At 38.1% G+C, this 19,499-nt stretch overlaps 1 protein-coding gene across 1 annotated transcript in view; it reads right to left on the bottom strand.

Moving 5' to 3' along the window:
* Nucleotides 1–19,499, bottom strand: part of ODF2L (outer dense fiber of sperm tails 2 like) — a 294,695-nt gene that overhangs the window by 157,723 nt on the left and 117,473 nt on the right. The gene's annotated exons all lie outside the window — the stretch shown is intronic.

Below are 19,499 nucleotides of genomic sequence, written 5' to 3'. Positions count from 1 at the left end.
TTTGATTCTAAGTCTAGTTAGAAGGACCTTGAAGGGCAAGCAGGTCTTCCTCCCTGACACCGCTATTAATTAGGTAAAAACACTCCTAGTTAACACATACAGGTTAGAGGTACCAATGTGTAAACTATGGAACAAAAAACAAACAAACAAAACAATACTAGTAGGAAAGGGAGTAGGAAGAGGAGCAAAGGATCTGGGGAATCCGCTGAGATAGGCTTCTTTGAATAAGCAAGGATCTACTATAGATAGTGAGCCCTGGCTTTTTCAGAAATAACCCACGAATAATTTCTTTTAATGTCAAAAGAATGTCAGTGATCTGCTTTCCCAACTCTCATACATAACAATAACTGATATTTATTGAGCAGTTACCATGTGCCAGTGTTCTAAGTGTCCCATATGTATATATTTTTAATTCATTTAAGACTTAAAACTATTCTTTGAGGCAAGTTTAATATTTTCCTCACTCAACTAATGAAGAAATTGAAGCATGGAAAGGTTAAGTAGCTTAACCAAGTTCACTCACTTACTTAATGATAAAGCTGGGATTTGTATTCAGGCAGCACAACTCCAAAACCTATGTTCTCAACCACTTTGTCTTACTGCAGCCACACAAGATAAGACCTCTGGTATCTGTGGCTTGAAAAAGGAGGATTGCTGCATATGGATTTGAACACCCAACTCAATAAACTTCAGTCTCCAAGGGGCTTAGTCCACAGGTAGGAAATTACTCTCCTAATCTGGTGCTGCCATTAACATCTCTAGTTTGTCTTCTCCAGATTAGAAATATTTGAAACGTTAAAACTTCAATTTTAGAATCAGGTGTTTAATATAGCTATGAACATAAGCAATCCCTGTTTGGATGCAAAAATTCAAAATGTAAAATAATTTTGGGTCATCTTAAAGACAGCAGCAACCCAGCCTACTCTATCAGTCAATTAGAGAAAGGAGTTTTGCTATTCAGACTAAATAGCAAACACAATTCTGGTATGTGTTTTTCTTCAAAAAGAAGAAGAAGGAGGAGGAGGAGGAGGAGGAGGAGGAGGAGGAGGAGGAGGAGGAGGAGGAGAGGAAGAGGAAGAGGAAGAGGAAGAGGAAGAAGAAGAAGAAGAAGAAGAAGAAGAAGAAGAAGAAGAAAAAGAAGAAGAAGAAAAAGAAAATTTTAAAATAAAGCAAAATAAAAATTAGACTAGTAAAATTAAGATAATAAGATAAAATAAAACATTAAAATCCTATCCATTCTTTAAGACTCAGATTGATTCCCTAAATCCATCTTTAGCTCTGACTCAGAATTCCTTGCTTCTTCTGTCCAGCTATCACATATTTTTATTACAGCATTTATCACTTTGTATTCTAGATCTTCATAGGTCAGTCTCCTTACTAAACTATAGATTTCTTAAGGGCAAGCACTTCTTTATCTTCTGAGCTTATCGCAAAGAAAATCCACTATAAAAATTCCGGGAACAAGTCTAAAGACTATATGACGTGTATATACAGTCATAACTTATTTATCATGCTTTGTTTTATTGCACTTCCAGATATTGTGTTTTCTACAAATTGAAGGCAACCCTGCATTGAGCAAGTCTATTGTCACCATTTTTCCAATAGCATTTGCTGACTTCATGTCTCTGTGTCACATTTTGGTAATTCTTGTAATATTTCAAACTTTTCATTATTATTGTATTTGTTACCATCATCTGTGATCAGTGAACTTTGATGTTAATATTGTAATTGTTCAGAGGCAACATGAACTGTGCTCATATAAGAGGGTAAACATAATTAATAAATATTTTGCATGTTCTGGCTCCCCAATGACTGACTGTCCTTGCCATTCCTCCATCTCTCTCCACCTCCTCAGGCCCCTCTGTTCCCTGAGACACAACCACTATTGGGTTAGTCCAATTAAAAACTCTACAAGGGTGGGTATTAAGGAGGGCACATATTGCATGGTGCACAGTGTGTTATATGCAAATAATGAATCATGGAACATTGCATCAAAAACTGGGGATGTACTGTATGGTGACTAATATAACAAAATAAAAATTATTTTTTAAAAAAAACCTCTACAAGGGCCTCTAGGTGTTCAAGTGAAAAAAAGAGTCACATGTCTCTAACTTTAAATCAAAAGCTAGAAATGGATAGAGTTAAGATGGCGGAGAAGTAGGGTTCCCCTTTTTCAGATGGTCCCCTGAGTCGAGCTGGATATGTACCAGACCGTCCTGAAAACCCACGGAATCAGCCTGAGAGGGAGGAAGATACATCTGGATCTCTACAAATGAACAACTCCAGTGCTGAGTACTGAGGTACGAAGTGGGGAACCGTGAACCCACGCACAGATATCGGAAGATAAAAGGAAGGGGGAGGGAGCCTCTGTGCTCGGGTGCCGGGAAGTAGTAGCCACCTGCACTGGGGAATGGGCTGGACTAATGACCGGCACCCACGAGAAACCAGACTGAGACCATGAGCCTGGGAACGCACATGCGACCAGACTGAAATCCGGAGCTCAGGAGTGCTCATTGGAACTAGACTGAAACTGGGAGCTTGGAAGCAGGCGCGCATCCAGACTGACAACCAGAGCTCCAGAGCGCTCACTGGAACCGGACTGATACTGGGAGCTCAGGAGCGTGCGCGCCACCAGAGTGAAAACCAGGGCTCCGGAGTGCACGTGAACCACACTGAAACAGAGAGCTCGGGAGTGCAGGCAGGAACCGGGGGTAGCTGGTGGTGTTAGAGACACAAGGGCAGAGACCTGCCAGCCCTGGAAGTGAGGGCTGGGACACCAGCTGTGGGGTGCACAACCCGGGACGCTGCAGGGTTTTTAGCAGCACCAACAGAAACACAGTTAAAGAGGCCAAGAGAGCTCAGTAGAGAGCGGACTGTTCTGAGACAGAGGCTGGGATTCGGCCACTGCTGCTCTGACTCTCAGAAGAGGCACAGCAAACCGCCACAAAAAGCCGTCAGAGAACAAAAGCCCAGAAATACTGGCTCACAGTGTGCCCATCCCCATTCCCCTTCGCAGGGGACATGGAGACTCTACCCAAACAGGGTTGCCTGAGTATCAGTGTGGCAGGCCCCTCCCCCAGAAGGCAGGCTGAAAAATCAAGAAGCCCACATCCCTAAGGTCCCTATAAAACAAGTGCACACTGCCCGGGTCCTGGTCAATAATTTGGGCTCTGGGGAACCCCCATAACCTCTCCTCATCAGAATGACGAGAAGGAGAAATCACCCCCAGCAAAGAAAAGATATTGAGTCTGTGGCCTCTGTCACAGAACTAATGGATATGGATATAACCAAATTATCAGAAATAGAGTTCAGAGAAATAATGGTCAAGATGATGTGTAGACTTGAAAAAAATATTAACGAAAATATTAACAAGAATATAGAATCTCAAAGGGCAGAAATGAGAGCTAATCTGGCAGAAATTAAAAATGCTATGAATCAGATGCAGTCAAAACTAGATGCCTGATGGCCAGGGTGAATGAGGCAGAAGAACAAATTAGTGAATTGGAGGATGGGATGGTAGAACAGAAAGCTAAAGCAGAAACTTGGCTCAAAAATATCCAATCTCAAGAATGTAGGTTATGGGAGATTACTGACTCAATGAAACGTTCCAATGTCAGAATCATCGGCATCCCCAAGGGGGTGGAGAAAGAGAGAGGTCTAGAAGAGATATTTGAACAAATTGTAGCTGAAAACTTCCCTGTTCTAGCAAAGGAAACAAGCATTCGTGTCCAAGAGGCAGAGAGGACCCCTCCCAAGTTCAACCATGACAAATCTATTCCACATCACGTCATAGTGCAATTCCCAAATATTAGATCCAAGGATACAGTATTGAAAGTGCCAGGGCGAAGAAATTTCTCATGTACAGAGGCAAAAATATCAGAATTACGTCAGACCTATCTACACAGACCTGGAATGAGAGAAAGGGTTGGCCGGGCATTTTTAAAGCTCTTTCAGAGAAAAACATGCAGCCAAGGATCCTTTATCCAGCAAGGCTGTCATTCAGAATTGATGGAGAGATAAGGACCTTCCAGGATCACCATACACTGACCAATTTCGTAACCATGAAACCAGCCCTACAGGAGATATTAAGGGGGGGTTCTATAAAAGTAAAAAGACCCCAAGAGTGATAAAGAACAGAAATTTACAATCTATAGAAACAAAGACTTTACAGGCAACATGACATCATTAAAATCATATCTCTCAATAATCATTCTCAATGTGAATGGCCTAAATGCTCCCATAAATGCCACAGGGTTGCAGTTTGGATAAAAAGACATGACCCATCCATTTGCTGTCTACAAGAGACTCATCTTGAACCTAAAGATACATCCAGACTGAAAGTGAAGGGATGGAAAACCATTTTTCATGCCAATGGACCTCAAAAGAAAGCTGGGGTAGCAATTCTCATATCAGACAGATTAGATTTTAAACTAAAGACTGTAGTTAGAGATACAGAAGGACACTATATTATTCTTAAAGGATGTATTCAACAGGTGGATATGACAATTATAAATATCTATGCCCCCAACAAGGGAACAGCTAGATACACAAGACAACTCTTAACCAGAATAAGGAGACATATAGATAAAAATACGTTAATAGTAGGGGACCTCAACACTCCACTATCAGCAATAGACAGATCACCTCAGCAGAAAATCAACAAAGAAACAAGAGCTTTGTGTGACATACTAGACAAGTTGGACCTCATAGACATATATAGAACACTACATCCCAGAACAAAAGAATACTCATTCTATTCTAATGCACATGGAACATTCTCCAGAATAGGTCATGTTCTGGGTCACAAAACAGGTCTCAACCGATACCAAAAGACTGAAATTATTCCCTGCATATTCTCAGACCACAATGCTTTGAAATTGGAACTCAATCACAAGGAAAAATTTGGAAGAAACTCAAACACTTGGAGACTAAGAACCATCCTGCTCAGGAATGATTCGATAAACCAGGAAATCAAAAATCAATTTAAACAATTTATGGAGACCAATGAGAATGAAAACACATCAGTTCAAAACATATGGTACACTGCAAAGGCAGTCCTAAGGGGAAAATACATAGCCATCCAAGCCTCACTCAAAAGAATAGAAAAATCTAAATGCAGTTTTTATATTCTCACCTCAAGAAGCTGGAACAGCAACAGAAGACAGGCCTAACCCATGCACGAGAAAGCAGTTGATCAAGTTTAGAGCAGAGATCAATGAATTAGAAACCAGGAGTACAGTAGAGCAGATCAACAGAACTAGAAGCTGGTTCTTTAAAAGAATAAATAAGATCGATAAGCCACTGGCCAGACTTATTCAAAAGAATAGAGAAAGGACCCAAATTAATAAAATTGTGAATGAAAAGGGAGAGGTCACAACTAACACCAATGAAATAGGAAGGATCATTAGAAACTTTTATCAACAGCTTTATGCCAATAAATTAAGCAACCTGGAAGAGACGGAGGCCTTCCTGGAAACCTATAAACTACCAAGACTGAAACAGGAAGAAATTGATTTTTTAAACAGGCCAATTAATTATGAAGAGATTGAATCAGTGATAAACAACCTTCCAAAAAAACAAAACTCCAGGCCTGGACGGTTTTCCTGGGGAATTCTACCAAACATTCAAAGAAGAAATAATACCTATTCTCCTAAAGCTATTTCAAAAAATAGAAACAGAAGGAAAACTACCAAACTCATTCTATGAGGCCAGTATTACCTTGATCCCCAAACCAGGCAAAGACCCCATCAAAAAGGAGAATTACGGACCGATAACCCTGATGAATATGGACGCCAAAATTCTCAACAAGATCCTAGCTAATAGGATCCAACAGTACATTAAAAGGATTATCCATCATGACCAAGTGGGATTCATCCCTGGGATGCAAGAGTGGTTCAACTTTTGCCAATCGATCAATGTGATAGATCATATCAACAAGAAAAGAGTTAAGAACCATATGATTCTCTCAATAGACGCAGAAAAAGCATTTGACAAAATACAGCATCCTTTCCTGATTAAAACCCTTCAGAGTGTAGGGATAGAGGGTACATTCCTCAATCCCATAAAAACCATCTATGAAAAGCCTACAGCAAATATCATTCTCAATGGGGAAAAGCTGAAAACCTTTCCCTTAAGATCAGGAACACAACAAGGATGCCCACTCTCGCCACTATTATTCAACATAGTACTAGAAGTCCTTGCAACAGCAATCAGACAACAAAAAGGGATAAAAGATATCCAAATCGGCAAAGAAGAAGTCAAACTGTCTCTCTTCGCAGATGACATGATACTCTGTATGGAAAACCCAAAAGAATCCACTCCCAAACTACTAGGAGTTACAGAGCAATTCAGTAATGTGGCGGGATACAAAATCAATGCTCAGAAATCAGTTGCATTTCTATACACAAACAATGAGACTGAAGAAAGAGAAATTAGGGAATCCATTCCATTTACAATAACACCAAAAATCATACGTTATCTCAGAATTAACTTAACCAAAGACGTAAAGGATCTATAAATAAAAACTACAAATCTCTCTTAAAAGACATTGAAGAAGACACAAAAAGATGGAAAAATATTCCATGCTCATGGATCGGAAGAATTAACATAGTTAAAATGTCTATGTTACCCAGAGAAATCTACACTTTCAATGCCATCCCGATCAAAATACCAAAGACGTTTTTCAAAGAACTGGAACAAACAGCCCTTAAATTTGTGTGGAACCAGAAAAGGCCCCGAATTGCCAAGGAATTGTCAAAAAGGAAAAACAAAGTTGGGGGCATCACATTGCTGGATTTCAAGCTCTTCTACAAAGCTGTGATCACAAAGACAGCATGGTACTGGCACAAAAACAGACACATAGACCAATGGAAAAGAATAGAGAACCCAGAAATGGACCCTCGGCTCTTTGGACAACTAATCTTTGACAAAGCAGGAAAAAACATCCAGTGGAAAAAAGACAGTGTCTACAATAAATGGTGCTGGGAAAATTGGACAGCTATACACAAACGAATGAAACTTGACCACTCTCTCATACCATACACAAATATAACCTCCAAATGGATGAAAGACCTCGATGTGAGACAGGAATCCATCAAAATCCTAGAGGAGAACATAGGCAGCAACCTCTACGACATCGGCCAAAGCAACCTTTTTCATGACACATCTCCAAAGGCAAGAGAAACAAAAGATAAAATGAACTTGTGGGACTTCATCAAGATAAAAAGCTTCTGCACAGCCAAGGAAACAATCAAAAAAACTAAGAGGCAGCCCACGGAATGGGAGAACATATTTGCAAATCACACTACAGATAAAAGACTGGTATCCAAGATCTACAAAGAACTTCTCAAACTCAATACATGAGAAACAAATAATCAAATCAAAAAATGGGCAGAAGATATGAACAGACACTTTTCCAATGAAGACATACAAATGGCTAACAGACACATGAAAAAATGTTCAAAATCATGAGCCATCAGGGAAATTCAAATCAAAACGACATTGAGATACCACCTTACGCCAGTTAGAATGACAAAAATTGACAAGGCAGGAAACAACAAATGTTGGAGAGGATGTGGAGAAAGGGGGATCCCTCCTACATTGTTGGTGGGAATGCAAGTTGGTATAGTCCCTTTGGAAAACAGTGTGGAGGTCCCTTAAAAAGTTAAAAATTGAGCTACCCTATGATCCAGCAATTGCGCTACTGGGTATTTACCCCAAAGATACAGACATAGTGAAGAGAAGGGCCATATGCACCCCAATGTTCATAGCAGCATTGTCCACAATAGCTAAATTGTGGAAGGAGCCAAGATGCCCTTCAACAGATGACTGGATTAAGAAGAGGTGGTCCATATAAATGGAATATTACTCAGCTATCAAAAGGAACAATTTCTCAACATTTGCTGCAACATGGATGGGACTGGAGGAGATAATGCTAAGCGAAATAAGTCAAGCAGAGAAAGACAATTATCATATGGTTTCACTCATTTATGGAACATAAGAAGTATGAAGATCGGTAGGAGAAGAAAGGGAAGAAGAAAGGGGGGGTAACAGAAGGGGGAATGAAGCATGAGAGACTATGGACTCTGAGAAACAAACTGAGGGCTTCAGAGGGGCGGGGGGTGTGGGAATGGATAGGCTGGTGATGGTTATTAAAGAGGGCACGTATTGCATGGTGAATTGGGTGTTATATGCAAGTAATGAATTGTGGAACTCTATATCAAAAACTAGGGATGTACTGTATGGTGACTAACATAATAGAATAAAAATATTATTTAAAAAAAAGCTAGAAATGATCAAACTTAGTGAGGAAGTCATGTCAAAAGCCAAGATCGGCTGAAAGCTAGGCCTCTTGTGCTTAACAGTTAACCCAGTTGTGAATGCAAAGGCAAAGTTCTTGAAAGAAATTAAAAGTGCTACTCCAGAGGACACATAAATGTTAAAAATAAAACAGCCTTATTGCTGATATGGAGATAGTTTTAGTGGCCTGGATAGAGGATCAAACCAGCCACAACATTCTCATAAGCCAAAGCCTAACCCAGACAAAGCAAGGCCCTCACTCTCTTCAATTCTGTGAAGGCTGAGATACGTGAGGAAGCTTCAGAAGAAAAGTTGGAAGCTAGTAAAGGTTTGTTCATGTTTAAGGAAAGAAGCTCTCTCTAGTACGTAAAAGTGCAAGGTGAAGCTGCAAGTGTGGATGTAGAAGCTGCAGCAAGTTATGCAAAAGATCTAGGTAAGATAATCAATGAAGGCAGCTACAATAAACAACAGATGTTCAATGTAGATGAAATAGCCTTCTATCAGAAGATACCACCTAGAACTTTCATCTCTAGAAAGGGAAAGTCAATGCCTGGCTTCAAAGCTTCAAAGGACAGGCTGCTTCTCTTTGTTTGGGGTAGTGCAGCTGGTGACTTTAAGTTGAAGCTTATACTCATTTACCATTCCACACATCCTAAGGCACTTATGAATTATGCTAAGTCTACTTTGCCTGTGCTCTATAAATGGAACAACAGCCCAGATGATGGCACATCTGTTTACAACATGGCTTACTGAATGTTTTAAGCCCACTGTTGGGAACTACTACTCAGAAGAAAATGTTCCTTTCAAAATATTCCTGCTCACTGACAATGCACCTGGTTATCCAAGAGATCTGATGGAGATGTACAATGAAATTAATGTTGTTTTCATATCTTCTGACACAACATCTGCAGCCCATGGATTGAGAAATCACTTTGACTTTCAAGTCTTATTATTTAAGAAATATATGTCTTAAGGCTATACCTGCCTCTGATGAATCTGGGCAAAGTAAATTGAAAACCTCTGGAAAGGATTCACCATTCTAGATGTTATTAAGAACATTGGTGGGATGACTGGCTGGCTCTTAATCTCAGGGTTGTGAGTTTGAACCTCATGTTGGATGTAGAGATTACAAAACAACAACAACAACAACAACAACAACAACAACAACAAAAACATTCCTGACTCATGGAAAGTGGTCAAAATATCAACATTCACAGGAATTTGAAGAAGTGGATTCCAACCCTCATGGATGACTTTGAGGGATTCATAATGGAGGAAGTAACTGCAGATGTAGTGGAATCCGTAAGAGAACTAGCAGTAGAGGTGGAGCCTGAAGATGTGACTGAAGTGTTGCAGTCTCATGGATGAAGCCTTGGTTCTTATGGATGAGCACAGAGAGTGGTTTCTTGAGATTGAAACTACTGGTGAACATGTTGTGAAGACTGTTGAAACGACAACACAGGATTTAGAATATTACATAAAATTCGTTGATAAAACAGTGGCAGGGTTTGAGAGAACTGACTCCAATTTTGAAAGACACTTTATTGTGAGTAAAATGCTATCAAACAGCATCGCATACCAGAGAGAAATCATTCATGAAAGAAAGAATGGATCAATATGGCAAAATTCAAATTCATTGTCGTTTATTTTAAGGAATTAACACAATCACCCCAAACCTTCAGCAACCACCACCCTGATCAGTCAATAGCTATCAACATCAAGGCAAGACCCTCCACCACAAAAAAGACTATAACTCACTGAAAGCTCAAATGATGGTTAGCATTTTTTAGCAATATTTTAAATTAAGGTATGTACATTGTTTTTCAGACATAATGCTATTGCATGCTTAACAGACTGTAATATAGTATACACATAATTTTTATATGCACTGGGAAATCCAAAAATTCATTTGATTTTATTGAGATATTCACTCTATTGCAGTGATCTAGAAGTGAACCTGAAATATCTCCAAAAATGGTAATATGTTTTCCCAGATAAGATTGCTTGTTCTCCCGAGTTATAAAAATCTAGGCTTCTGGATTAGAAAAAGAAAATTTTAATATGAGAAATATGTGAGAATCTGGTTTTTGCACTGGAATTTTCATCATTTATTTTTAATAGTCTTCCACAGATGGAAGGCTTGACAGATTATGAGTTGGCCTCCTCACCAGGGTAAATTATATGTCCTCAAAATTACAGCATTGGGAAGCTATGGGAAGCAGAACAGGGTTTCAGCTCGGTTCTGACACCTATTAGCTGTGGATTTTGAGCAAGATATTAAGGTTCAATTTTCTCATTTTTAAATGAGAAAAGTATCTATTCATAGGGTTATTATGAGAATTAAATGAGTTGACAGATTCAAAGAATGTCACATAGTGCTTGGCACATAGTAAATGCTTAGTGAATATTATTCGAAAAGTTAAGGTATAACACTCTACCTTAGGTTCTGTTCACCAGAAAGATCCTGAGACAAGGATTTGTGTACAAGCAATTGACTAAGGAATTTTTTTTTAAAAGATTTTATTTATTTATGTGACAGAGAGACAGCCAGTGAGAGAAGGAACACCGCAGAGGAGTGGGAGAGGAAGAAGCAGGCTCACAGCGGAGGAGCCCGATGTGGGACTCGATCCCGGAACACCGGGATCACGCCCTGAGCCGAAGGCAGACGCCCAACCGCTGTGCCACCCAGGCGCCCCCTGACTAAGGAATTCTTGAAGAAAAAAAAGTAAGGGAGGTGGAGAAGCAGGACAGGGAAAGAATAAATCAAGCAGGTATGCTGATTGCAGGTAAAGTCCAATGGAAATGGTTTCAGGCAAATCCCACAGGGATCTTTAGTGTATAAGTTACACCTTGGACTTTGTTTCAGCCTGAAGCAAAGGCACTGAGATTTGATCTCTGCACCTGTTAGTCATCGGCTAAGGACTACCTGGGAGAATGTAAGCTACCTCTGGCTGTCTGTATAAATGGACAAAGCAATTCCAGTAGCGTGATGGCCATTCTCTAGAGAAGAATTGTCTCAGTGTGGGCAATTGGAAGAAAAAGCACCCTGATGCAGGGGGGAAGGAGCACTCAGGAACAGTAAAAGGAATATGAGGGGATTAGGGCAAAGCCCCAAAAGTATCAACCACCATACCCCAAGATGTAACCAACCAGGCAAAATATAGTTACCCCTATGTCTTTCTCTCTCCTGGTTATGTAAACTTGGACAATTTACTTAATATCTCTGGTCTCTGTTTCACCATTTGTAGAAAGAGGATGATAATACTATCTCAAAGAGTGATTATGAAAATAATTGCACCAAAACCCATAAGATACCTAGGAATAAACCTAACCAAAGAGGTGAAAGACCTGTATTGTGAAAACTATAAAACACTGATGAAAGAAATTGAAGATTACAAAAAGAAATGTGAAAACATTCCATGCTCATGGGTTGGAAGATCAAATATTGTTAAAATGTCTATACTACCCAAAGCAATCCACATTTAATGCAATCCTTATCAAAATACCAACTGCATTTTTCACAGAGCTAGAACAATCCTGAAATTTGTATGAAACCACAAAAGACCCCAAATAGCCAAAGTAACCTTGAAAATGAAAAGCAAAGCTGGAAGCATCACAATTCCAGATTTCAAGTTATATTATGAAACTATAGTACTGACACAAAAATAGACACATAGATCAATAGGACAGAATAGAAAACCCAGAAATAAACCCACAACTTTACGGTCAATTAATCTTTGACAAAGCAGGAAAGAATATCCAATTAGAAAAAGACAGTCTCTTCAACAAATGGTGTTGGGAAAACTAGATGGCAACATGTAGAAGAATGAAACTGGACCACTTTCTTACACCAAACACAAAAATAAATTCAAAGTGGATTAAAGACCTAAATGTGAGACCTGAAACCATAAAAACCCTAGAGGAGAATACAGGCAGTAACCTCTTTGACATTAGCCATAGCAACTTCTTTCTAGATATGTCTCCTGAGGTAATGAAAACATAAGCAAAAACAAACTATTGGGATTTCATTAAAATAAAAACCTTCTGCACAGTGAGAGAAACAATCAACAAAACTAAAGGGCAACCCTTGGAATGGGAGAAGATATGTGCAAATGACATATTGGATAAAGGGCTAGGAGCCAAAATCTAGAAAGAACTTACCAAACTCAACACCCCAAAAATAAATAATCCAGCTAAGAAATGGGCAGAAGGCATGAATGACATTTCTCGAAAGAAGACATACAGCTGGCAAACAAACACATGAAAAAATGCTGAACATCACCCAACATCAGGGAAATATAAATCAAAACCACAATGATACCACCTCATACCTGTAAGAATGGCTAAAATTAACAACACAGGAAACAATGGCTGTTGGCGAGGATGTGGAGAGAGGGGAACCCTCCTATGCTATTGGTGGGAATGCAAACTGGTGCAGCCACACTTTGGAAAACAGTATGGAGGTTTCTCAAAAAGTTAAAAATACAACTACCCTACAATCCAGCAATTGCATTACCATGTATTTACCCAAAGAATATAAAAATACGGATTCAAAGGGATATATGCACCATGATGTTGATAGCACATTATCTATAGTAGCCAAATTATGGAAAGAACCCAAGTGTCCATCGACTGATGAAAGGATAAAAGAAGATGTGGTGTATATATACAATGGGATATTATTGAGCAATAAAAAAGAATGAAATCTTGCCATTTGCAACAATGTGGATGGAGTTAGAATGTATTATGCTAAGTGAAGTAAGTTAGAGAAAGACAAATACCATATGATTTCACTCATACGTGGAATTTAAGAAACAAAACAAATTAGCAAAGGGAAAAAACAAAACAAAACAGAGAGGCAGGCAAACCAAGAAACAGACTCTTAACTATAGAGAACAAACTGATGGCTACCAGAAGGGAGGTGGGTGAGGCAATGGGTTAAATAGGTGATGGGTATTGAGTGTATTTGTTGTGATGAGCACCAGGGTTGTATGGAAGTATTGAATCATTATATTGTACACCTGAAACTAATACTACACTGTCAACTGAAATTTAAATAAAAACTTTAAAAATTTAATGTAAATTAATAAAAATCAAATAATTCTATATAAATCAGTTCTTGAAAAGTAGCAGAGTATCTGACCTAGAATGGGTACATAACAAACATTAGTTTTCCCTAATTCTTACAGATTCACTACATATAAAAAGAATGGATTACAGAGATCACTTTGAATACACGAATTTGTAAGTACTTCCTCCTGGCATGAAATTCTTTGGACAAACTTTCTGTTGAAAAAAATTTTGTTCAAAGGATTTTTCTTCTTATGGCTCTTTCAATTTTTCTGATTACATGAAGAGAAATTCTTCAATTTATGAGTCCTATGTTACAGTATTTCTGTAGCACCCACTAACCTTACAACTTCTAAAAAGAAAGGGGTTCCTTGGGCTTAGGGAAAAGCTAGTTTAACAAACAGCAGCAGAAGCAGCAACCAGGAAGAGTAAGGAGGGGCTGGCTCAGTGCTGGTGAGCAGGAAACCATTAGAAGAGGTCATACTGGGCTAAAAGCCAGATGTCCCTGGTTTGAGCTTTGTCACTTACCTTCCTAGGACATGTGTTCTCCTCTAAAATATTATTGGTTCAACTAGATGGTCTGTCAGGTACCTTCCAGCACCAAAATTCTATCATATGGATATTCAAAATCTCAACTCCTAAATCCTGAAATTTGGAAGACTTCTTATGTAGAAAATGTACAGAAGTTCAGAGAAGGGAAATGACAAGCTGGATTGAGGAAGTAGAATTCAAGCTAGATTTTGAAGCATAAGCAAGAACTGGAAAAATAAGTGTGGTCTAGGGCATAATAGTGGAAAGTAAAAATAATTTTTCACAAAATATAAAATCTTTTTGGTTAGAGGGAAAGATTTGTTATAGATAAAACTAGAAATTAAAAATTGACCAGACTGTGGTATATAATGAATAGCAAGGACAGATTTGTGCCAATCTAAAGGCAATGATAAGCTCTCAAAGAATCAGAGAAAGGAGGGGCTCCTGGCTGGCTCACTCAGTAGAACATGCAGCTCTTGATCTCGGAATCATGAGTTCAAGCTCCACATTGTGGAGTATATTTAATTAAAAAAATAAAGATTTTGAGAAAGGAAAAGTGGTATTGTACATAAGATAATTTGGTGATATGCAAGATGAATTGGAGCCAGAAGTTATTGTTGGCCAAGAAATCTGTAAGAAGGCTGCCAAATTGCATGGTTATGAGATGAACAATCCTTAAAAATTGAGGGGTTTATACCATTAGATTAATATTATAAAGCAGTTAGTTGAATGGGGCATAGTTCCTCTAACAGTGAGAGAAAATGGAATCATCTCCATCTGTCCATCCTCATGTAGAGAACGTGTAGGAAAGTAGACTTTCCTTGATTATGTAAGACTATATAGATTTTTACAACCATAAATATATCTCCTTATGGGTTTGAATATGCACATTTGGGAGTAGGGGCAGGAAAGAGTTTAAGTACCACTTTGTGGAACAGAAAAAAGTATTTGGAGTTCCAGGAATTTTACAATCCTGGAAGGAAAGAGTGAGAGGCAGAGAGTGATGGAAGGAAAGGGAGAGCTGGGCACTAGGTAGAAAAAAGCATATGAGATCCCCTTAATGTTGGTATGTCCCAAGAATGTAAAAGAACATGTGATTTCACATTGTTCCCCATTTAATGTATTGGGCTTTAAAGTAACAAAAAACAAAAACAAAAAACAGTCATTTCCCTTTCAGAGATTGGAACTGATTTGGAAATAGACATAGGAGTCAGACAGGTCACCAAAATATTGACTATAGCAATGGTGAAGTTGGACTAATAAATATGACTTGACCTAATGCTACAATTTGGATTTCTAATGCTTCTCTCCAAGTCTAGAATTCAGATACTTCCTGTACCATCCCCAAAACATAGTCTGCAAAACACAGCCTGCAAAGTTATCTGATTAGGTGTGGAGAGAATCACAACCTTACATAAAATGGAGACCAGTCATAGGGAAAGAGACTGCTTTCCAGATCTGGCTCTAGAAGGCAGGAATGGACCCTGACCCATGAGTGCTTAGCACAAAAAATCTAGACTAGAATACATACACTGTGGACTGGCAGATCCAAAGGAGAAGGAGGAAGAAATATTCCTTCCAGGAAATCAAAAGTGAAATCATGGACCATAAGCCTGCCTCAATACAACAATCCAAATCCTCTTCCCATAAGGAAAGAAATGCTATTATTCTCTTAGCATGTGTTTGACTCATAATTTAAAAGTCCCATATGAAGAAACCTCTGTCTCCATGGTAATCAGAAGCCTCTCTCCCTGGATAAGTTAGAGTTCTTCAGTGAAATTCCCAAAACGAAAATCTGGGATGGGATGTTAAAAAGCAAGAACATCAAATTAGTATCCCATTTTCTTAACTTGAAACTCAACCTGTGAGGAATACAAGGAATTTCTCTCATTGATAAATTAAATGTGGGAAAAGAGAAATCTTTCTTTTATAGCTTTTGGGAAACCGTTACTCATTCAAATGTGAATCACCTTGGCTTAACACAGCCAATAAAATGTGTGTCAGAGACAGAACGAGAATAGGATGGGGAATTATTAACACAGTAAAGGCAAATTCTCCTGAGATCCTAAATGCACAACCAAACTGTTAATACTGCATAACAGAAAATGTTACCCACTGGAATCAATTATTATTCAAATTTTACCAATTATTTTCCTTTTGCGGTTAAATCTAAAAAACTAAACTTTACAAAAACTGTATTTTGAAGTTGAATAAAGGTTTTTTATATATATTAAAGGTTTTATACAGAAACAATGCATAGTAATTATATTTGCAAAAAAATTACCAATTTTGTAGTATTGCTCATATCAATCTAGAGATCGTATAAAAAAGTGAAATAAAAATTAATACCACCAAATCTGAAATTACTATATGATATTTAAGGACATTGAGAAGATTTAGCAAAAGAGCCCCAGCATTAAATGGTCCAAATATCCCCAATCTGGTGTGTAATCAAAGAGGAAACTAAAATTAAAAACTATGTAATAATAAATGTCAAATACATCAGTGAAATAAAATAGGCTATCTGACTGGAATATGTTATGTTAAAACTTGTGGGAAATAGCCAAAATAATATCCAATGTACTTGCTGTAGTATATATTCCTAAATGACAGTAAAATAAAAATAAATTAGCCTACGAGGGGCGCCTGAGTAGCGCAGTCGTTAAGCGTCTGCCTTCGGCTCAGGGCGTGATCCCAGCGTTCTGGGATCAAGCCCCACGTCAGGCTCCTCTGCTAAGAGCCTGCTTCTTCCTCTCCCACTCCCCCTGCTGTGTTCCCTCTCTCGCTGGCTGTCTCTCTGTCAAATAAATAAATAAAATCTTTAAAAAAATAAAATAAAATAAATTAGCCTACAATCAACGTAAGAGGCTAGAAAAATAACTACATTATAAATCTAGAAGTAATGAAAGCAATGACTAATAATAAAATAAGTTAATGAAATAATGAACTCTACCAACAATAATAATCAAAAACAGCAAAAATAGTTTTTAAATGTATAATTTCTGGGGCTAGTGAAGGTATAGGGAGAAAACTTTGTCTTAACATTATATAATCCCCCAAATAGAAACATAAATACCTCTAAATGTTGACCAGTGAGGGAACTCTTAAATGACAGTTTAATCTATATTATAGAGTTATATTCATTATTTTAAAAGAAAAAATAATAATAATTAATAATTAAACAAATGAGATAATTCTATATGAACTACCATGCACTAGGCTTCCTAATTTCATCCACGAACATACCAACTTCAGGATTGCTGTCATGTTCATATACTTACTCTACAATTTTCTTAATATGTTTAATTATTTCTAAATATATGTTTACATTTTCTAAATATATGTTTAAATCTTAATATATATTTCATTTTAAAAAACGAAAAACAACCCTGGTATCATTATAACAGTAATATCTGTGAAATCATCAGTTTGATATGTTGGTTAACAGCTACATTTTTTCAAAGTTCCTTGTCCCAGTAATAGATAGGGAGACCCAACCCTTTCAAGTGCCCTAAGTGAGCCTGTTCGCCCAACCAGGGTTTGGTTTAGATCACTTTAGCAAAGTCTTTTCTGATTTGTGACCAGCCAGCTTCTTCCCAGAACATCTACTCAGGTTGAGTTGATGGAGACAATGGCCCTTGTGGTTGGATCAGCCAACTGAAAATCTGTAAGGCGCAGACTAGCAATAAACAGAGATGGCTATGAGATACCAGAGCAGCTCCCCACCTTCCTTTTTATGAAGAGTATTAGAAATTCAGCAAGGGATATGAATGGAAAATAAGTCAAGGGCATACATATTTCTCTAATTCCATGGAGGTCCTTTTTTGGGACCCATTAAGCATCAATCCTTTCTATGCCACAGGAACAAGTAGAGAGGGACCGCTACAAATACTCATCTATTTTCACGTAGCTGCATGTGCCCAGGTCTTGCAAGGAGCTTTTCCTAATTTCTCTGGCAAAGATGAAGCATCTTTCTTCTAACCTTGTAACCAAGAGTATCCCAATCTTATTGAGCACCTCCTCAAATATCACACAAATGCTAAAGGGGATCTGAGTCCCTCAGTTTTCTCCAAATTTCAAAGGTTTTGGACCAGTTTCTGTTTAGCCATTGTGATATGTCATTATTTGGGGTTAAAATGATAACCATTCACTAATTCAATCAGTCCATTAGTCAAAAACAATTTTCTGAACACCAACTCTACATGAAGGGTGCATGCTTGGTTTGTTTGAAGCCCCCCAAGCTAGAATTCAGGGAGAGATAGGGGGCAATAGAAGAGAGCTCAGCAAGGGAACCAGGGCATGACTGCCTCAGATATATTTCTTAATGCTCAGCCCCTACCCCCTCCAAGTAATCACATTTCCCTGGAGCTGCCAATATAACAGCTCCATCCTGTATCTTGTACAACATAGTAATTTCATAAATGTAAAATTACCCCATAATATTCCTGAGGGAATGGAAGGGTGTAGGATGCTGCCTAAAAGGGCAAAGTCTGGGATGATATGATAAAATGCCTCTTGTAAGGATGTTGCTTGTTCAGAATGCAACATAGTTATCCTCCTACTGAAACTTTTAATTTAAAGATATTTTCTGGTCTTCTACTTCCAGTTCTCTTTGGGTTTCTGATGAGTTCTGGTTCCTCTTCTTTAGAATTAGACATTATTTTATCCATCATTACAGTTCCTAAGCTGATTCCCTTTCTCCTTTTTTTAAAAAATCTTATATTATTTGCCTTGTAAACCATATTGCTTTACTGTGGAATAATTAAATCCATGGGCTTCAGGGTAAGAATGCTGCGTTCAGATCCTGATTCTGCCATTTACTACCTATGTGATCTTGGTAAGTTACTGAAACTGTGTGCCTCAGTTTCCCCACACATAAAATGAAGATAATATTCATACTTACTTTAAGAGAGTTAGAGTGAAAATGGAGAGAATGTCTGACCTAGTAAGCACTAAATAAATGTTAACTATCAAAATTATTCACTCTGCCTCAATAATAATTAGCACATACCAGACTCTTTTGATATACTTGCATAAAAACATATTCTATTCATTCTTTACTGAACAGGATTTTTCTTAAATTTACTCTAATAACTATCAAATCTTAATTTGTCAAAGTCTTTAGATTTTTAAGTTACAGGGTGCCTGGTGGCAACCAACTCTTGATTTTGGCCCAGGTCATGATCTGGGGGTCCTGGGATTGAGCCCTGCATCAGGCTCCAATTGCGAGTCTGCTTGAGGATTCTCTCCCTTCTCCCTCTGCCCCTCCCCCACCCCCAGCTCACATTCTCTCACTCTCTCTCTCCCAGGCGTCCTTAAATAAATAAATCTTGAAATAAAATGAAATAAAATAAATCTTAGGTTAGGTTTCAAGGCCACCTTACCTAATGTGGTGTTATTTACATTTAATAATCTTACATTCTCTTCCATTATTTATACCCTTGGTAAATAATCTGAATATTTATTAAGTCCCTCTGTAAAACTGAATAACAACATTACCATTATTGTTTCTATTCATTTCATTAGAAAATTTTATTAATTTTCACACTGTACTATACAGAAAATACAAAGTGTTTGTCTATATGCAGGAAATGAACCAG

The sequence above is a fragment of the Ursus arctos genome, unplaced genomic scaffold (genome assembly GCF_023065955.2).
Source record: "Ursus arctos isolate Adak ecotype North America unplaced genomic scaffold, UrsArc2.0 scaffold_12, whole genome shotgun sequence".
Classification (NCBI taxonomy): Eukaryota; Metazoa; Chordata; class Mammalia; order Carnivora; family Ursidae; genus Ursus; species Ursus arctos.
The sequence above is the reverse complement of the archived record's forward strand: the minus strand, read 5'-3'. Positions and strand labels throughout refer to the sequence as shown.